A 20,406-nucleotide genomic window follows, 5' to 3' on the forward strand; every position below is an offset into this window, starting at 1 on the left:
CTTTGTAAAATTTATTTTTTTAAATTCCAGCATCAGATTCAGAGAAAAACTCAATTAATTTTTAAAGGCTAAAATGTATAGGCCACACACTCTAACAATAATGCAATTAAATTATAAATTAATAAAAAAGTTTCAAATGGAAAAGCTCTACTTTTTAAAAACACAAAACTATGATCTTATATAACAAACACTTGATCCAAAAAGAAATATAACAAAGCTAAGAACACTAAATTTATTCAACCAACATTTATTAGGCCCCTACAATATGCCAAGTGCCATACTTTGAAATCACAAAGAATGAGAAATCTTCAGTGTGTCCTTTGTGTAAATTTAAAGTCTAATAAATAGAAAGAAACATAAAACAAACAAACAAAACTAAAGTGTGTCACACATACTCTGATAGAATGTGTATAGAGCATGGGGAGTATCCAAGGCAATGAGGGTTTACTTCTACTTTGGCTAGGAAATAAATTTCATGAAAGAAGTAACCTTTACAATAATTTGTCTCAAAGTATGAAGAGTGTACTATACTAGGGCTTAGTGACTTGAAATGAGACTCTGAAGCAGTGAGAAAAGACACACATCATTCTGGCATGGTCTAGAATGATGTAATGTTGAACTGAGTCTTAAAGGATGAACAGGAATTCAGCAATAAATAAAAGAATAAAGATAGAAGGAAGAATATAAGCAAAGACTGCTGTGATTCCACTAGCCAACCTTAAAAATAAGATTGTGATACTGCCTCCAAGTAACTTAATAGCATAGTAAATCAAAAACACCCAGCATCTAATAAAAAAAAATCACAATGGGTAGCATCCAATCAAAAACTATGAGACATGCAAAGAAGGAAAATATCCATAATGAGGTGGGAAAAAAAACTAACCAATCCAAACCAACATAGAAATGACACAGATGATAGAATTAACAGGCAAGAACATTAAAACATTGTATGTTAAAAGACTAAAACACACACACACACACATTAATTAGACACATAAAGATATTTAAGAGACTCAAATCAAGCTTCTAGAATTGAAAACTAAAGTGTCTGAAAAGAAAAAATAATTTGGATGAGATTAATTGTAGAATAAGTATTGCAAAAGAAAATATTAGTAACCTTGAAGACATAATAGTAGACAATTTCAAGTAGCTTCATATACTTATAGCTGGAGTCCCTGACAGAGGAGAGAAATACGTTCAAAAAAATTTTTTTAAAGAAGTAATGGCTGATGTTTCCAAATTTGATGAAAATTATAAAAGCTCAACAAACTCCAAATGCCAAAAATGAAAAAAAAAAAAACACACCAGAGCACATAACAATCAAATTGCTTAAAACTAATGATAAAGAGATAATCTTAAAAGCAGAGAAAAAAAAGCATATGATGTACAGAGAAACAAAAATAAGGACTACAGTGAATTTCTTGTCAGAAATAATGCAAGTCAAAAGAGAATAAGCAACATAATTAAAGTGCCAAAATGGTCAATCTACAATTCTTTTAAAAACAAAGGTGATACAGACACAACCATAGATGTCTATGTACACATCGGTCAGTATATATACATATATTTCCTAGCCTGTAGACTGAGAGGGCTTAGAAGCAATGGTATCTCAGTAGCAACAACCACACCCAGCACCTAAATCTTGAGTTCTTTACCAAATTGTTAGGAACTGCCATAATAAAGTACCACAAAGTGAGTGACTTAAACAACAGGAATTCATTGCCTCACAGTTCTGGAGACTGGAAGCCCAAAATCGAGGTGTCAACAAGGCTGGTTCCTCTCCAGGGCTGTGAGGGAGAATCAGTTCCATGCCTCTCACGTAGCTTCTGGTGGTTTGCAGGAAATCTTTGACATTCCTTGGTTTGTAGAGGCGTTACTCCAATCTCTGCCTTCACATTCACATTGTGTTCTCCCAGAGGTGGAGCATCTGGAGCATCTTGCAGAACCAGAAATTAAGAAAGTGCTGTAGACTAGAACATCACCAAGTTAACAACATAGGAGGCTCCTGACTTTCCCTTCTCCCACAGATGCACTGAATATACAGCTAAACATGGAGCAATTCCCTCGGAGAGAAATCCAAAAACTAATTGACTCCTACACATCGGGAAACTAAGAAAACACCCACATAGAAACAGGTAGGAAAGGCTGATACATACATATGCTCACTATAAATCCCACCCCTGTCACAGCGACTTACAACAGGGAAGGAACCCCCAAATTTCTGCTTCTGAAAAGCAAATGGTTTGGACCACACATTTAGCACCCCAACTTTTAAGACTGCCACCCAAGGAACATGCCCCCAAATCATCTAGTTCTGAAAGGCAACAGGAATGCATTCACGAGTCCCACATAGCAAACAAAAAGCAGTTGTTAAATAGGAATGTGGGTATTTCTTGAAACTATCACCCCTGGGCTGAGAAGAGAGGGAACAGACAGTTCCCAGTTTTTCCCTGGAAGGGGTTGACCACATACTTTACCAGCTACTGTCTAGGGGTCTGACTTCCAATTAGTTGGCATCTAGGAGCTGACTGTGATCCTCCCTGGAGACCTAAAGAGCCAGTGGGCACTTCCTCTTGCCTTCTCCCCATGGCTTGCTGCAACAATAAAACCAGGTCACAGTATTTTCCTGAAAAGAGCTTGTCCACACATTTAGCTCCTCAATTTTTGCAGCTACCATACAAATGATGGCCTTCCAATCACCTAGCCCTGATAGCCAACAAGATTCAGCATTCATGAGTCTCACAGGTCATATTAAACAAACAAAAAAATCAGTTTCCAAACAGGCACATAAGCACTTCCTGCAGCTCCCTCCCCTCCACCCCAGGCACACTGCAGAGGGAACAAGCAAAAATACCCTCTCCCATTTTGCTCTCTGGAAGGGATCTGAATGCAAACTTTCCCAACTGCTTCCTCAGGTTACTACTTCAAGTCAGCCAGTATATGGGTTATGACAGGGATTTTCCTGGAAGCCTGAACAAGCTGATAAACACATCCCCTACGGTCTCCATCAGTGTACTGGAACAGTAAAACCAAGTCTTCAGCTTCTCTCTGGAAGAAGTTGTCCACATATCTAGCACCCCAATTGTTATAATTGCCACCTGAGGAACCAATTCCCAAATTCCCAATTCACCTATCTCTGAGAACTGATGAGGCTCAGCATTCACAAGTCCTCTGAGACCACACAAACAATGGGTTGTTCTCTTTGGGAACATAAGCTCTCTCAGTAACTATTCCCTCTGGCTCAGCACAGAGTACATAGGCAAAAACACTCAACTCCTGGTTTCTCCCTAGTAGGGGCTGCGCAGCATATCTAACACCCTGCTTTTCCCAGCTGTTGCCTTAAGGTCTGGTTTCCAATTAGCCTGCATCAGGGAGCTGAAGAGGCAGGTAATTAGGAATTCCCTGGGAGCCTGAATAGGCGTAATGGGCATTTCACATGCTTTGGGAAATTGACAGGTCTTAGCACACCTTCAACTACTGAGAGAAAATAACAGCAAAGACAGCAGCTTGGACAATTACAAAGGTTTGAGAGACAAACATTTATAGGTTTCATCTCCTACACAGTGTCCGTCTGTCAAGACTGGGAAAGGTGGCTGTCTTATCTAATTCACAGAAACCAATACAGAAAAAAGGAGGAAGAAGAAGAGAAGAGGAGGAGGAGAAGGAGGAGAAGGAAAAAGGGAATGGGAAGAAGGAGAAGAAGAAGAAACAAGGGAATATGTTCCAAACAAGAAAACAACATAGATCTTCAGAAATCAACCTTAATTAAACAGAAATAAGTGATTTATACAATACAGAGTTTAAAATAAAGGTCATTAAGATCATCACCAAGGTCAGAAGAGTAATGCATAAACAGAGCAAGAATGTTAACAAAGAGGTAGAAATAATTTTAAGTACCAAACAAAAATCATGTAGCTAAAGAACGCAATAACTGAACAAAAATAAATACATAGAGGGTTTAACAGCAGACTAGATGGAGTTGAAAAAAAGCATCAGTGAACTCGAAGACAGGGCAGTGGAGTTCATTTAATCAGAAAAGCAAAAAGAAAAATGAATTTAAAAGAGTGAAGATAACTTCTTGGACTAATAGGACTCCATCAAGCAGACCATTATATGCTTTATAGGGGTCCCAGAGTAGAAAAGAGAGATAAAGGGGCAGTGTGAGCTTACTCAAAGAAATAATGACTGAAACCTCCCTAGCCTAGGGAAAAAACAAGATATCTAGATCCAGGAAGCCCAAAAAATACCAAAGAAGATGAACCCAAAAAGGCCCACACTGAGAAACATTATAATTAAACTTCCAAAAGTTAAAGACGAAAAGAATCTTAAAAGCTGCAAGTGAAGAGCAACTTTGTACACCATGCACAAAAATCCACTCAAAATGGATTTAAGAATTGAACATAAGACCTGAAACCATAAAACTTCTAGAAGAAAACATAGAGGGTAAGCTCTTTCACAGTGGCCTTAGCAATTAGTTTTTGGATTTGACACTAAAAGTAAAGGCAACAAGAGCAAAAATAAATAAGTGGGACTATATCAAACTAAAAAGCTTCGCACAGCAAAGGAAATCATCAACAAAATGAAAAAGCAACCTATGAAACAGGAGAAAAATATTTGCAAACCACATGTCTAGTAAGGGGTTAATATGCAAAATATACAAGAGACTCATACAACTCAATAGCAAAAATTAATAGTAATAACCCAATTTACAAATTGGCAAAGTACCTGAGTAGACATTTTTCCAAAAAAGACGTATAAATGGCCAATAGGTACATGAAAAGATGCTCAACATCATTAGTCATCAGGGACTTGCAAATCAAAACCACAATGAGATATCACCTCACACCTGTTAGGATATCTATTAACAAAATGATAAGCAATAACAAATGCTAACAAGGATGTGAAGAAATAGAATCCTGTACACTGTCTGTGTGAATGTAAATTAGTATGGGCATTATAGAAAACAACATGAAGGTTCCTCAAGAACTTAAAATAAAACTATCATATGATCCAGCAATTCCACCTCTTTATATATACAAAGGAGGTGAAATCGTTATCTTGAAGAGATATCTATACTCCCATGTTCATTGTAGCATTATTCTCAACAGCTAAGCTATGGAAACAATGTAATTGTTCATTGACAAAAGAATGGATAAGGAAAATGTGATACACATCCCTGTGACTATTTTGTAACTACTAATTGTACTTCCTAATCCCTTCACCTTTCTCACCCATCTCCCCAACCACCCTCCCATCTAGCAACTATCAGTTTGTTCTCTGTATCTATGAATCTACTTCTGTTTTCTTTGTTCATTTATTCTGTTCTTTAGATTCCACATATAAGTGAGATCATATAGAATTTGTCTTTCTCAGTCTGAATGGGGAATACAGTCAATAATATTGTAAAAACTGTGTATAATGTCAAATGAGTACCATACTTACTGGGGGGATCACTTCATAAATTATATAAACGCTTAACTAGTATACTGTACACCTGAAACTAATATAATATTGAGTGTCAACTATAATTAATATATATATAGTCATAGAATGTAAAGTACAGCATAGGGAATATATTCAATGGTTTTGTAATAGCCATGTATGGTGTCAGGGGGTTAGTAGACTTGCTGTGGTTATAACTTTGTGAGGTGTGTAAATGTCTAATCATTATGCTGTTTTGTACATCTGAAACTAATAATAAAACAGTCACACACATACACACACACACACACACACACACAAATACACACGACTATTTTTCATCCTTTAAAAAGAAGGAAATTCTCCCATTTGTAACACCATGGATGAACCTGGAGACAAGCATTATGTTTAGTGACATAGCCAGACAGAAAAAGACAAATACTGCATGGTATCACCTATATGCATAAGATTTTTAAAAAAAACAAAAATGCAAACTCAGAAACAGAGAGTAGAAAGGTAGTTGCCAGGAGCTGGGACACGGGAAATAGGAGAGGTTGGTAAAATCTTTATTACAAGAATAGAATTGGAGGACTTCTACTTTGGAGGATTTCTATTCCTGACTTCAAAACGTATTATAAAGCTACAGTAATTAAGATAACGTGGCATTGGTATAGAGTCATATAGAACAATGAAACAGAACAGAGAGCCCAGAAAGAGATTCACCCATATTTGGTCAATTGATTTTTGTGAAGATACGAAAGCAATTTAGTGGAGAAAGATACTGTTATTCAACAAATGGTACTGGAATAACTGAATACCCCAATGCAAAAAAAAAAAAAAAAAAAAAGAACATCAACCTATACCTCACATGATATACATATAACTCAAAATGATTCATAGACCTAAAATTATAAAACTTCTAGAAGGAATTATAAGAGAAAATCTTTGTGACCTTGAGTTAGGCAAAGATTTATTGAATGCTTCCCCAAACCATGACCCATAAAAGAAAAATTCAATGAATTATGCTTCATCAAAATTTCTGCTCTGAAATACACTGTGAGGAGAATGAAAAGACAAGCCACAAACTGGGAGAAAATATTTTCAAATTACACCTATGATAAAGGAGTTACCTCCGGAATATACAAAGAACTCTCAAAACTCAATAATAAGAAAATAAACATCCCAATCTAAAAAAAAAAAAAACAAACAAAAAAAAACGCAAAATATTTTAATAAGCACTTCATCAAAGAAGATACAAGAATGACACATAGGCACACAAAAAGATGTTCAACGCAAAGAGTAATTAGTAAAATGCAAATCAAAATCACAATGAGTTACAATTACACATCTATTAAGGGGGAAGGGGGGTGGGAGATGAGGGTAAGGGAGATCAAATATATGGTGATAGAAGGAGAACTGGCTCTGGGTGGTGAACACACAATGGGATTTATTGATGATGTAATACAGAATTGTACACCTGAAATCTATATAAGTCTACTAACAATTGTCACCCCAATAAATAAAAAATAAATAAAATAAATAAAAATAAAAAACAAGTGAATGGATAAACTGTGGTATATGCATACAATGAAGTAGTACTTAGCAATAAAAAGTGATGAACTATAATACATACCAAGAAACATAGGTCAGTTTCAAAATTACTATGTTGAAGGAAAGAATGCAACCAAAAAGACTATGTACTGTATGCTTCAAGGTACTCATATATAAAATTCAAGAATATTCAAATTTTAATGGTTGCCTGTGGACAGTGCAGGGGGTGAGTCGTATCACATTTTACAATTTAAATATGTGTACTTTATTGCATGTCAATTATACCTCAATCAAGTTATTAAAAGTGACTATCCATTTTATGAGTTTTAAACATATAAAATTTATTCTAAGTTTGAGAATGTTATGTATGAGGTGTGATCAAACACTTAGGTGAATGTTTAAATATAAAAAATTATTACAGTAAAAGACACATTGCCATAAATCCCCCTCAAAATACTCCTCACTTTGGACACACTTATCCCATATTCTTGCCACTTTCTGAAGCAGTTCTGGAAGTCCTCTTGTGTGAGTGTCTTTAGTTGTGCTGTCATGGCTGCTTTGATGTCCTGAATCAATTCAAAATGTTTATCTTTCATGGTCATTTTCACTTTGGGGAAGAGCCAAAAGTTGCATGGTTCCAGATCTGATGAATAAGATGAATGAGGACACACCATGATATTTTTATTTGACAGAAATTGCCATATACCAGAAGTCATGTGTGAAACGGAGTGTTGTCATGATGGAAGACGATTTATGGCACACTTTAAAACACACCTTCTCTCAACCTTACCTCACACCCGACTGACTGCACCAAACAAGTTGAGACTTCTCTCACACTGTTACTAAGGTTGGACATGCTACTTCTCATATTGAAGAGCCCTGCCTTTCCATTGGATGGCACTCGGTAGCATCATTCACCATATTTTGTGATCACAACGGAAAGGCACTGTGTCACACATTGTTTCTGGTATGGCAATTTCTGTCAAATAAAAACATTACGGTGTGTTCTCATCTACCTTATTCACTGGGTTTGGCGCTGTGCGACTCTTCCCCAAAGTCAATATTACCATGAATAACATTTTGAATCAATTCAGGATCTCAAGGCAGCCACAACAGCACAACTAAAGACACGCACGAAAGAGGACTTCCAGAACTGCTTCAGAAAGTGGCAAGAATAATGGGATAAGTGTGTTTGAAGCAACAGCGAGTATTTTGAGGTGGGTTAATGGCAATGTATCTTTTACTGTAATAAAATTTCTTTTAATTTAAACTCTCACCATATTTTTTAATCACACCTCATACATACTGACAACTTCAATCTCCAATATGATTAAATTAGCTTTCTATTCAAGCTCCATCTATTTCCTTTTACTAACTCAGTCACAATTTAACCTAATTATTCCCTCAGATTTAATTAGAATACCTTTGCCTTGGCTTGAATTGATGACTCTATAATCATGCCTAAGGAATAGAGAAATTAACAAAGACAATATCATGTTTCAATAATCAAGAGTCAATCCAATTCTTTATGTTAAAAGTTTCATTACCAGAGGGTAAGGAAGGAGGGGGCTCTAAAAGAGGGTAAACGGGCTCTAATATATGGTAATGGAAAGAGAACTGACTCTGGGTAGTGAACACACAATGTGAGATATAGATAATGTATTACAGAACTGTACACCTGAAATCTATATAACTTTACTAACAATTGTCACCCCAATAAACTTTAATCTAAAAAAAAAGAGTCAATCCAATTCTAATGGTATATGCTATTGTTTCTGAAAATAAAAATACAGTAAGAATTTCTAAAACTTTTCATGCCAACATAAGTTTTCCCAAGTATAATAAATGTACTCAAAAACACTGCTTTCATTGAATTTTAATTTGTCAAAAGAAAATAGGTAATCATGGAGAAAATGCAACTTAAGCAAGCAATTGAGTCACTATACTCCCAAGAATAACATCGCAGGATTATTTACAGTGGCCAAGACATGGAAATAACCAAAGTGTCCTTTGATAGATGATTGGATAATGAAGATGTGGTATATACCCTGTTTCCCTGAAAATAAGACCTAGATGGACAATCAGCTCTAATGCATCTTTTGGAGCATAATATAAGACTTGGTATTATGTTTTATTATATTATATTATATTATATTATATTATATTATATTATATTATATTACATTACATTATATTACATTACATTACATTATATTATAAAGACCTGGTCTTATAGTAAAATAAGAGGGGGTCTTATATTAATTTTTGCTCCAAAAACACATTATTGCTGATTGCCTGGCTAGGTCTTATTTTCAGGGAAACATAGTATACACAATGGAATACTACTCGGCCATAACAAAAGATGAAATACTGCCATTTGCAGCAACATGGATGAATCTTGACATTGTCATGCTAAGCAAAATAAGTCAGGCAGGAAAAGTCAAGAACCATATAACTTCACTCATATGTGGAAACAACAAAGGAACACACAAACAAACAAAGAAACAAACACTCATAGACACAGACAACAGTTTAGTGGTTATCAGAGAGTAAGGGGAAGAAGCGGTGATAGAAGAAGGAAAAGAGGATCAAATATATGGTGATGGAAGAACTGATTTTAGGTAGTGAACAGACAATGTGATATTTAGATGATGTATTATAGAATTGTACACTTGAAACCTATGTAATTTTACTAACAATTGTCACCCCAATAACTTTAATAGAATAAAGAAAAAAATAATTATTTTTTGTCTTTCAAAGAGAATATACAGGGGTTCATATTTTCACTGTTTTAAATGTTAGCAATCGCTTTGATGATCACTGAGATCCCTCAATGTTCCTGGAGAGTCCTTGCAATACAATCGTGTGTCTCTGGGAGCTCCGGTGAATTAAATCAAAATCACCCAAATACTAGTAAATAAATGAAATGTTGGGAAAGCCAAGAGAATGGAAACTTGGGTAGACTTCATTCTCTCTTGCTAGTTGATCTAACCAGGATTGACTAAAAGGCTTAGAACTTCTCCCTCACCACCTCCTTTGCTTATAAGGCCTAATTAACCACATTTGAAGACTGAAGCCACAAAATTCTTGGAGGACTGCTTCAAGAGCAGTTAGAGAGGGATGATAATGCCATTTTGACATCATTTCCTTTCTCTTATTCTGTTTCACTATTGTAAGACCACTCAATAAAACACCCTCAGAAAGCTACTGTAATTTCTAAAAGAGCCTAAGTGACTCTCCATCTTCAGTCTAGGCAAGCAGAATCTTATTCCTTCAGCACACTTTTAAGAACCTACTCTTTGCTAGGAAAAAAGTACCTGTACTTACACCTCAGAAGTTCATATAAAAGCCATAAAGAGTATATAAAAATGAAAACAACAAAGGAACAAGACAAACAAATGAAGAAACAAAAACTCATAGACACAGTTAACAGTTTAGTGGTTACCAGAGGGTAAGGAACAGGAGGGAGGTTGTAGATGAAGTAAAAGGGATAAAATACAAGGTGATAGAAAGAGAACTGATTCTAGGTGGTGAACACACAATGTGTACATAAATGATGTAGTACAGAATTGTACACCTGAAACCTATGTAACTTTACTAACAATTGTCCATCCAATAAACTTTAATTTAAAAAAAAAAGAGCCATAAACATCATTAGACTAAATTTTGCCTTTACAATTCCTCTTCCCTTTTCTCTCTCACTCAATTTACTTCAGGGGTTGGGGGAAGTGAATGGATAACAAACTTTATTTTCTCCCTAAAAATAAGATCTCTTGCTCTCAATGCAAAAAAAGTTTTCAAAGGCAGGAAGTTGCTGTTGGCAATTTTGTTGCATGAAAATTAAAAGAGTTAAAACCTTCTTAAAGTTTCAGCTTCTCCATGAATCTAATACAATAAACAACATGGAAATATACAAAAACTCGAAAATTCTTGAATTGTGGATACCTGAGACAGGTGAGTGTATGTCAGGAGATAACAGAGACTCCAGCAATGGTACGCTGTAGCAGACTTATAGCAGTTCCTAATTATACCAGCTCATCGGCCGATTATTAAATTATCAGAAATTTTGCAAGTTAGCAGTTAAATCTTTGGTACCTTGAAAGTAGTCATGGAGGAAGTATTTACATGGAAATCAGCTCATTCTACAAATCAGGGCTTTTCTTTCTTTATTTTTGGCAAGCCAGTTATTAAATATTTACCAGCACACCCCTGGATGGAGGGTTAGAGCAGAGATAAAAACTGACCCCCTGCGTAATACATTCAGGGAATCTTATTTTCAGTCCCAAATTAACTTAAAGGTACAGTTCTGCAAATTTGTAACATTTATAAAATCTCTTAATTACCAAAAAAAATTGGTAACCTGACATATTATTTAAAAAAAACAATTGAAACTATAATAAAATGACAAGATATACTGTATAAAAAGAAATCTGGTAGTTAGGTTGTAAATATGATTAAAGCTTTCATGTCAAATTTCTGAAACTGTCCTCCAAAAATCACATTCCCTAGACCTAGCCAAACCACCAGTCGTCAGTTCCAACTTCCAAGTTTAGACAAAGTCTAAGTTCTGCAGGTGCTGTTTATTGAGTGTTTTGGCTGCAGATTCATCATCTGTAAATATTTCAAGAGATTCAGAAAGCACAACATGCTTCAAAACAACCACCTGGACAAAACAGAACCTTTGCAGAAGCTAAAAGCAATTAGGGGATAAAAGAAACAGAGCATTCTCCCTCTTCTTCATTGGAAATCTATTTATGGGAGTGAGGTCATTGTGCATTGGAACTATATTTGTGGTCTCTTAATCCACTGATTAAAATAGTTTAAAATCAGAGCAAGTGGATTCTGAAGTGAAAATGAAACTCATAAGAGTCGGCAGTCCAATTAAAATTGTGATTCCACAAAATTTTTTTGAATCACCTACAGCATTCACAATGTTTAAAGTTCCAAATTTGGAACATAACAGTTTAATAAAATAATCAATTAGATTAACATATTATTATAGTACTTTCCTTTTTTAAATTTTTATTAAATTTATTAAGGTGACATTTGTTAGTAAAATAATACATCATCTATATGTTGCATTGTGTGTTCACCACCCAGAGTCAGTTCTCCTTCCATCACCATACATATCATTATAATATTTTCAAAATTAAATGTGAGACATAAGAAATACTTTTAAAAAACAAAAATGGATATTATAAAGAATTTTTTTTCACCAAAAATACACTCATTCAAGGTTAATGAAGTTAAGATTGAACAAATAACAAATAATAGTCAGCTTGACAATAGAAACTCCACAAAACTAAAACTGATGTATGCCTAAAGTTTTCAAATAATGAAGAATACAATCATAATACAAAGGCAAACTTGCTTTAAATGGCAGTGCAACTTGATGCAGAGCAATTCATTTTGTTCCTAGAGACCCTTTATTTCTTTTCTGTTTGCAATAGAAGTAGAGATTACTTTATAAACTACACATTTCAAGGTACTATTAAATGGATGGACCTGTTTCAATCAACAACAGATCAAAGACTGATTAAAAATTTAACCATAACATTCTAAAAAAAAGAAAAAGAAAAGAAAAATTTATACGGGAAAGATTTAACTCTTCACTAGGGAACTTCCTACCTTCTGTACAGGTGTGTGACTGATTAAAAAAAGTTGTATGCATCCACTTAAAGAAAACTCACTATGCAAAAATTCACTGTTATGGAAATAATAATTTAGAAGTATGAATCATTAAAATATAGTGGATATTTTCCATTTCATAGAAAGTAAGTATTAGCTCTAGATCAATAAAAATACAAATTAAACAGATTAATCTACAGGCAGCATTTATCATGCAACTATTAATAGTTTGCCTATGAAAAGTGTTAAATGTCATGAGGAATGATTATGATTAAAAAAATAATGAAAACTAACGATGCAGAGAGTGTGACCAAAAATATGACTGAAAATTTAAAAACTGAAACACACATTGTGCACAAAAAAAGATTAAGATAAAATATGGCAAAAACATTAACAGTATTTATTTATATTCCTTGTGTATTACATATCTATGTGTATGTATTATATATAAGGTCTAATACAACACGAACTTGACATTGTGCACTTACATTGGCAGCACTACAAACAGCTCGGTAGGGTTTCATAACCTCACCGCTGTGTTTGTGTGGACGTGTACTGGTGTCTTGATGAGTGGCGTTCGTTATTGTTGTTGCATGTTTTTGTGTGCCATTGTAAGAATGTCTGAGCCTAAATTAGAGCAACGAACAAACATTAAATTTCTTGTTAAACTTGGCAAGATTGGAAGTGAAATCAGGGACATGTTACTCCAAGTTTATGGGGATAATGCCATGAAAAAGACAGCAGTGTACAAACAGATTAAACGTATTTCTGAGGGGAGAGAATGAGCCACTGATGAAGTGAGGTCAGGGCAGCCAGTAACGAGCAGAACTGATGAAAACTTTGCAAAAATTCATCGAATTGTGCATAAAAATCATCGGCTGAAAGTAAGAAGCATAGCAGACCAAGAAAACATCGATAGAGGAACAGGAAAATCTTAACTGAAAATCTTGTCATGAGAAGGTGTGTGCAAAAATGGTCCCAAAGGAGCTCTTGCATTACAACAATGCACCAGCTCACACAGCACTGTCTGTGAGGAATTTTTAGCCAGTAAACAAATAACTGTATTGGAAATCCCTCTCTACTCACCTAATCTGGCCCCCAATGACTTCTTTCTGTACCTGAAGATAAAGGAAATATTGAAAGAAAGACATTTTGATGACTTTCAGGGAATCAAGGGTCAGCTCTGATCAATACGACGACAGCTCTGATGGCCATTTCAGAAAAAGAGATCCAAACTTGCTTTGAAGAGTGGACTAGGTGCTGGCATTAGTGCATAGCTTCCTAAGGGGAGTACTTCGAAGGTGACCATATTGATATTCAGTAATGAGGTAGGTAGCACTTTTTCAAAGATAAGTTCGCAAATTAATTGGCAGACATTGTCTGACTACAACGTCTATTCATAACCAGGAAGCAATATATATTAAACTAAAAATTAAATTGGGCTAAAAATTTAAAAGCTTAAAACTCTTTAAAATATAGGTCTATAGAAATGCATTAGCTATAGAAACAATGTATAAACTAACATTTGTCCAATTTTTAGTTTATGCTTTGGAATTTTTAAAGGAAAATATTTGGGTTATAGAAATCCAAGCTCATCCCTATGGTGGGCAGAACTCTATGAATGGCCTCCAATCACCCTCATTGTTATATAACCTCCTCCCCTTTGAGTGTGGGTGGAACCCATGAATATGGTAGGATACAATTGTAATTATATTACTCTATTAAGCAAAATGGAAATTAACCTGGTGGGCCTAATCTAATCACAGGAGCCCTTTAAAAGCAAAGAATTTTCTTCAGTTAATGGCAGAAAGGGAAGTCAGAGTCCAAGCGTCAAAATAACTTGATGTACCCTTGTGACTGTATAAATGGATGTTGTTTTAAGCCAATACATTTATAGTAATTTGTTATGCAGCAACGTATCTTTATTCTGTTGCATCACTAATGACTGACTTTCCAGGCAAGGTCATTTGAAGGATCATTTCCTTCAAATAAGTTTAGTCCCTTGAGAATAAAATTTCTGGCAAGGTTTTTGCATATTGAGACTTGCGGTCATTAACATTTCACATGATTTTAGTACTATGTAATGTAAGTTTCCAAAAGGCAATAGAATATTTTATGCATAGACTTTTTGTTTTGTTTTGTATTTCATGTTGAAACCAAAAAATTTCCCTGAGAGAATATTTCCAATCCATTATGCCAATCATGGTGAAAACAATTTCATGATACAAAATTTGTTTTACAACCAATTTGGGGGGGAAACAAACCAATATCATTACGTAGAGAATACTTGAGTATGGCCACCTTTTTAAAAAATAAAGGACTGAGCATTCATGAATTTCAGTAGTGGAATTCACCATTTGCTATGTTGGCCATTTTCTCCCAGCTACCCCATGGAGCCATCTGAACTGGGATATCAGCTACCCAATCTGACACCTCTAAGGCCATGTTCTAAATTGAAATTTAACTTTCCTAGCTTTGGTGATGTTCCTTTAGACTTCCTTAGCCTGTATGTTTACTCACTGTTCTTTTGACATTTCAAATCTGATCTCTAGAGAACTTTGCTTTATACCAAAAGCAACATAAAACAATGATTCTATTTCCTAACTTCTAAATCTATTCCTCAAAATGCAATACGAGTTCACTAAACCTGTCCCAAGAGGAAAATGAAGAAGATGGACAAAGCAATGTCCAAAATCCCTTCCAAATATAATATTTGACAGATCAGGCATTTAATCTAAATGGCAATACAGCTAAAACATAAACACATTTTTACAAGATTTAAGCTAGGAAGTCAAGAGAATAACAAATGATGCTTGTCATAATTTGATAAAATTCCCTTTGAAGATAGAGAATTTTAAGCAAATACTGGCCAGTCTTTGACCACAACTATCTACAGGCTTCACAGTATTTCTAGCATCTTCTTCTCCAACTAGATGCTTCAGGAACAAAATGTGGAACCAAGAAACTATCCTGAGCTGAGGAAGTGTCCCTTTTTATTTTAGTTACACTTCTTTCATATGTGCTAGTGTCATCAAAAGGCAGGCCAGAAAAACACATTTTCAACTGTCCATAAACCTAACCAAGGATTGTAACAAATTTTCTACAGCTATTTTAATTGATCTTTCCATGAAATGGAAGAGCAGTGTGTCTATTTGCTCCTTTCATTCCATTTAGCAGTAAAATATTAGACAGACAAGAGAGAAGGATGAGAAGCAATAAAAGACTGCAAAGAAACAGAATCAGATTTTAATATGTAGAATTTGGTTGACTTGTAGTTTTATATTCCCAGACTTTAGGAGAATTGCCATATAATGATTGATACTTTGGGGAAATCATCAGGATATGAAATTAATTTCTTAGCCTGGAACTTTAATTTGACATATGAAGAATTAAGACATAACTGAAATCAAATATCCTTTATTAGCCATAATTCTCCTCTGCAAAAATTACTTTGTGCTTCCACCCACCAATGCCCATCTCCACTCTTAAGAGTTTGATTCACAATATGTCATCACCTACCTTTATTTTTAAACTAGAAGAATTAATGTAATTAAACCCAATTTCATTTGTCACTCCTACCTACAAAATCAAGTCAAGAATTAAAAATAAGATTGGGGGAACACTGCCATACTACTAGACTCAGTTAAAAATAGTTTCACAAAGAAGTGTTTTATATGGGATTTTAAAACAAGAAAGATTTAAGGATACAATAATCAAATTGTCAAAATACAATTTCAGTCTTTCAAGGATAACTTTTCCTGCGCAGAATGTATCAGTTTTATGCTTCCGGGTTTTATATCCACTGGTCCCTCAGCCCCAGAATTCACCTTTCTCACACCTATTCTTATTAACTACAGTTCTCATTCTTTAATGCCCAGTTCAAATGCCATGAGCTTCCTGTAAACTTCCTGTATCACCACATTACAAGTCATTCTTTCTAGTTCCCTCACTGGTCGTGGACTAAACATAGAGATTCAAGAGAAGTAATTTGGGTGTTATCCCATTCATTAGATTACAGAAGGGTGCCTTATAAACCAGAGAAGGAAAAGCTGCCTTAGCATAATAAAGTCATTCCTGAGAAATATCAGGAAGAAATATTTTTAATATTTTAATTAATACTTAAAATATTAATTCCTTATTTAATATGGAAGAAAAATATCAATTCTCTAATAAAGAGGCACCAATTTCAGGTTCAGGGAAAAGCCAGCTGTCAAACAGGGTAAAAACCTCCATGGTTTTTCTCCTAACCCCACACTGTACCCATTCATGGCTTGTCCTCACTCCTCCCCTCTGCAAGGCCAAAAGAGCTGAGCAGAAGAGAATGTTCTGGCATTTCATTAGACAACAGAGGCGGTGAAATCGGCAAAACACAAGGAGAGAACAAGTGGATATGTTTGAGAAGATGGAAGGGAGAAGCATGGAACATGCCAAGATATATCCGGAAGAACAGAAGGGCACTGAGGACACCTACAGGGAACAAGTTAAAGAGACGCGAAAAAAAGGAGGAAGAGTTGGGAATAGATGAGCTTCCTTTGTGACAGCCTTCAAGGTTTACACCGTGGGGCTTCATTTTGTAGGATGCAATGGAATGATGTAGCTAAACTGAATATCTCCCCAACTCACTGTGGCTTGGGAAAATTACCTAAACCATTCACTTAAATTTTCATACAGGTTTATTCGGGAAGGCAGGGGAGGCAATATCCAAAGACAGAAAGTTAAACACCTTTGCTGTCTAATCAGCCTCCTCCCTGAGGGCCAATGAACAGCAAGGTCTATCTGCCACAGAATAGAACTCTATACGACAACCAGCAAAACTGACTCCCTTGCCCCTACAATCCCCATACCCCAAGAGGAAAAAGCTCCCTGTGGTTTACAATACTGTTTAACATTCATGACTTTTTACTGTACTTATTTATTTACTCCTCTGTCTCCTCAAACTTACAAAAGTTTTGTTTTTCATTTTTTCTTAGTGTTATACCCAGCCCTTTGCCCATAGTAGTTATTATATTTGTAGTGAATACTGTTTGTTAGCCAGCCAGTATCCACTCCCTCCTTCCTCCATCCTAGCAGAACCCTGACTTCATTCAGGTAATTCCAGAGGGCATCTTGATTAATTTCCAAAGGAATAAATGCATTGTATGCCCTGATGGCTATTATTGGTCAGGAATGGGAATATAACTAACGTTGGTACAATCAAGCTGAAGGAAACGACTTGTATTGTATGTTTTAGGGGTTTAAAAAAAAAGTTCCTTTCTCTTTATTTTGCTAGACCTGAACCAAGAAATGCATGGCTCTGGTTGACACTGGTGGCCATCTTGCAATCACAAGGGGTATCAGGTTTAGGACAAAGAAAACACTGAGGATGGCAGAGAACAGACACTAAAAGACCCTAGACATCAGTATCATCACCAAGCCCATGACCTCATTGTGCCTGTGCCCTGGCAGACCTCTGGTCTCCTAGTTACGAGATACTATTCTTTTGTGTTTTGACTCAGTGTCAGTCACAGTTTTCAATATTTGACTAGTAAAGTTACAAATGAATTTTTTAAATTGAAGAGCAGGGATTGACAGTTATTTACACATATTTAATTATTGTTTTAAGAGTTGTTTTTTTAAAAAGGTAAATGTCACAACAAAGGCTGTGGGAGCTTAGAAGCTGGACAGACCATATGGGATTGAATGGAGAAAATATTAACAGCTAACCGCTCAGACATAGAAAAGATAGTGGGCAAACACAGGAAATGGGTTTCCAGAGGCAAGATTTAAGATCTTGCAATGACCAGAGGGAGAAACAGGAATGGACTGGAATATTGGGCAAAGAACCAAGACAAGGATTTAAGCACAGAAACTAAAGGCAAACTTGGTGACAGAGCCTGGGCTACAAGTTGGTGACTTGTTCATAAGTTTTATAAGACATGCTTCCTTGAAATACAGTATGATAGATATGAAGATAACACAGTTTTCATTCACTCAGTAATATTTGAGAACTTGCTCTATGTCAGGCACTGTGCTAGGTGCTAGAAATATAATGGTGAGCAAGAACAAAGATCTTACAACCTAGTGGGGAGTTAGGCATTATACAAACTTTAACAATGTAAAATTGCACCAGTAATGTGAAATGAAGGAGAGCTACCCTGTGCTGGATGAATATTTAAGCAGGCGATTTCAGCTCGTCAAGATGGCAATTAAGAAAGGTTTCCCTGAGATACAGCCTCTTGAGCAAAGTTAAGAACCATTAGCAGGAACTAATGAGGTAAAGAAAGGAGAGAAAAGAGCATTCCAGGAAGAGAGAAGAGCATATGCCAATGCCCTGGGAAAGGAGGAAACAAGAGAGTAAGAGTGAAGAGGAGCATGGTAGGAGATGAAGCTAAAGAGGTAGTTGGACAAACAGACAATATAGGCCATGTAAGCCATAGTCTTTATCCTAAAAGCGATGGAACTCATTGCAGCTTTCTTAGCAAAGAGGATTATGAATTAAGATTTGTGTTTTGAAGGGATTACTCTAGATGCAAGTAAGGGGAAATCATTGGAGAACGACACATGCAGTTGAGTAAGACCTGATAGGAAGCAATTACAGTAACCCAGGGAACATATGATGTCTAAAGTTGTAGCAGTGACAATAGTGAGAAGTGGATAGATAGGAAATATATTTAGGTGGTAAAAGGCGTATTACATAGGCATTATAGAGCAAGAATAAAAGAGGACCAGTGCCTAGGTGAAAGAGAAGAAAATGAGGTGATCTCCTAGGAAAGGATACACAAGGTACAGCCCAGGCTGTGGGGTTGAGTTCTTTCTTTTCTTTTCTATATATAATTTTATTTATTTGTTACTCTTAGAAAAATCTAATTTTTGACTTGACTCAGTCTTAGAGGTAGAAGCTCTCAGAGAGGACAGACTGTGTCTCTTGGCAATCTGTTTCTGGCGTTTTGCTTTGACCTCCTTCATTCTCTTGGCCAAAAGTTTAGCGGATTCTGCAGCCTCTTCCTTATTTTTCTTTTCTTCTTTTCTTTGTTTTGTTTTTTAAATTAAAGCTTATTGGGATGACAATTGTTAGTAAAGTTACATGGGTTTCAAGTGTACAACTCTGTAATGCATCATCTATATAACACATTATGTTTTCACGCTGTTTCTTCAGAGCAATATGCCAATGTTTGTGTTGCAGGATGCGTGGAGTAACAAGACATTTAATCTTGGGAGCTTTGGTTCTAGGTTTCTTACCTTATTTGTTTAGGGGCTTTCTCACAACATACTGGCAGACATCATCTTCTCTAGAGAGATTGAAAATTTTGCAGATTCTGCTAGCTCTTTTAGGTCCCAGGCAATGAGGCACAGTAGTATCAATGAGATCAGGAATATCTTTCTCCCTTTTTAAATTTACAATGACCAAGTTGAGAACACTCAGATTGGCATCTACAATGCGACCCCGAACAGATTTGTGCTTGCTTTCTCCAGCCCTCCTTGGTCTATAACAGGAGTGCCCCTTACTCAGGAGCAGGTAGACATGGCCATGGGTCAAGACACCCTGCTTCATGAGGAAACCTTGTTTGTTGTTCCCACCAACTACGTAACCTTTCTATTCTTCACCCAGAACATCAGCAGCAATTTCTGTGGCCATATGCTTCTCATAAAATGTACGACATTTGCGTTCATCGTCCACTTCAATGAGTTTCTGGCAGCCAGTGGCTGTAAAAGAGATGTTCAGCTTCATCCTGAAGCAGCCGACTGCCTCTGATGTGTCACAAAAAAGAACTAAGTTCATTTTTTGTTTTTAATGGATTTTGAATTCATCAGTGATGCTAACTTGAA

The 20,406-nt window shown here is 35.7% G+C and overlaps 1 pseudogene; it reads right to left on the bottom strand.

The window, feature by feature from the left end:
* Positions 1-1,724: 1,724 nt before the first annotated feature.
* Positions 1,725-20,308, bottom strand: LOC141573038 (small ribosomal subunit protein eS6 pseudogene; annotated as a pseudogene).
* Positions 20,309-20,406: the final 98 nt, after the last annotated feature.

The sequence above is a fragment of the Rhinolophus sinicus genome, chromosome 4, assembly GCF_057876585.1.
Source record: "Rhinolophus sinicus isolate RSI-liver-muscle chromosome 4, RSI-T2T, whole genome shotgun sequence".
Lineage (NCBI taxonomy): Eukaryota > Metazoa > Chordata > Mammalia > Chiroptera > Rhinolophidae > Rhinolophus > Rhinolophus sinicus.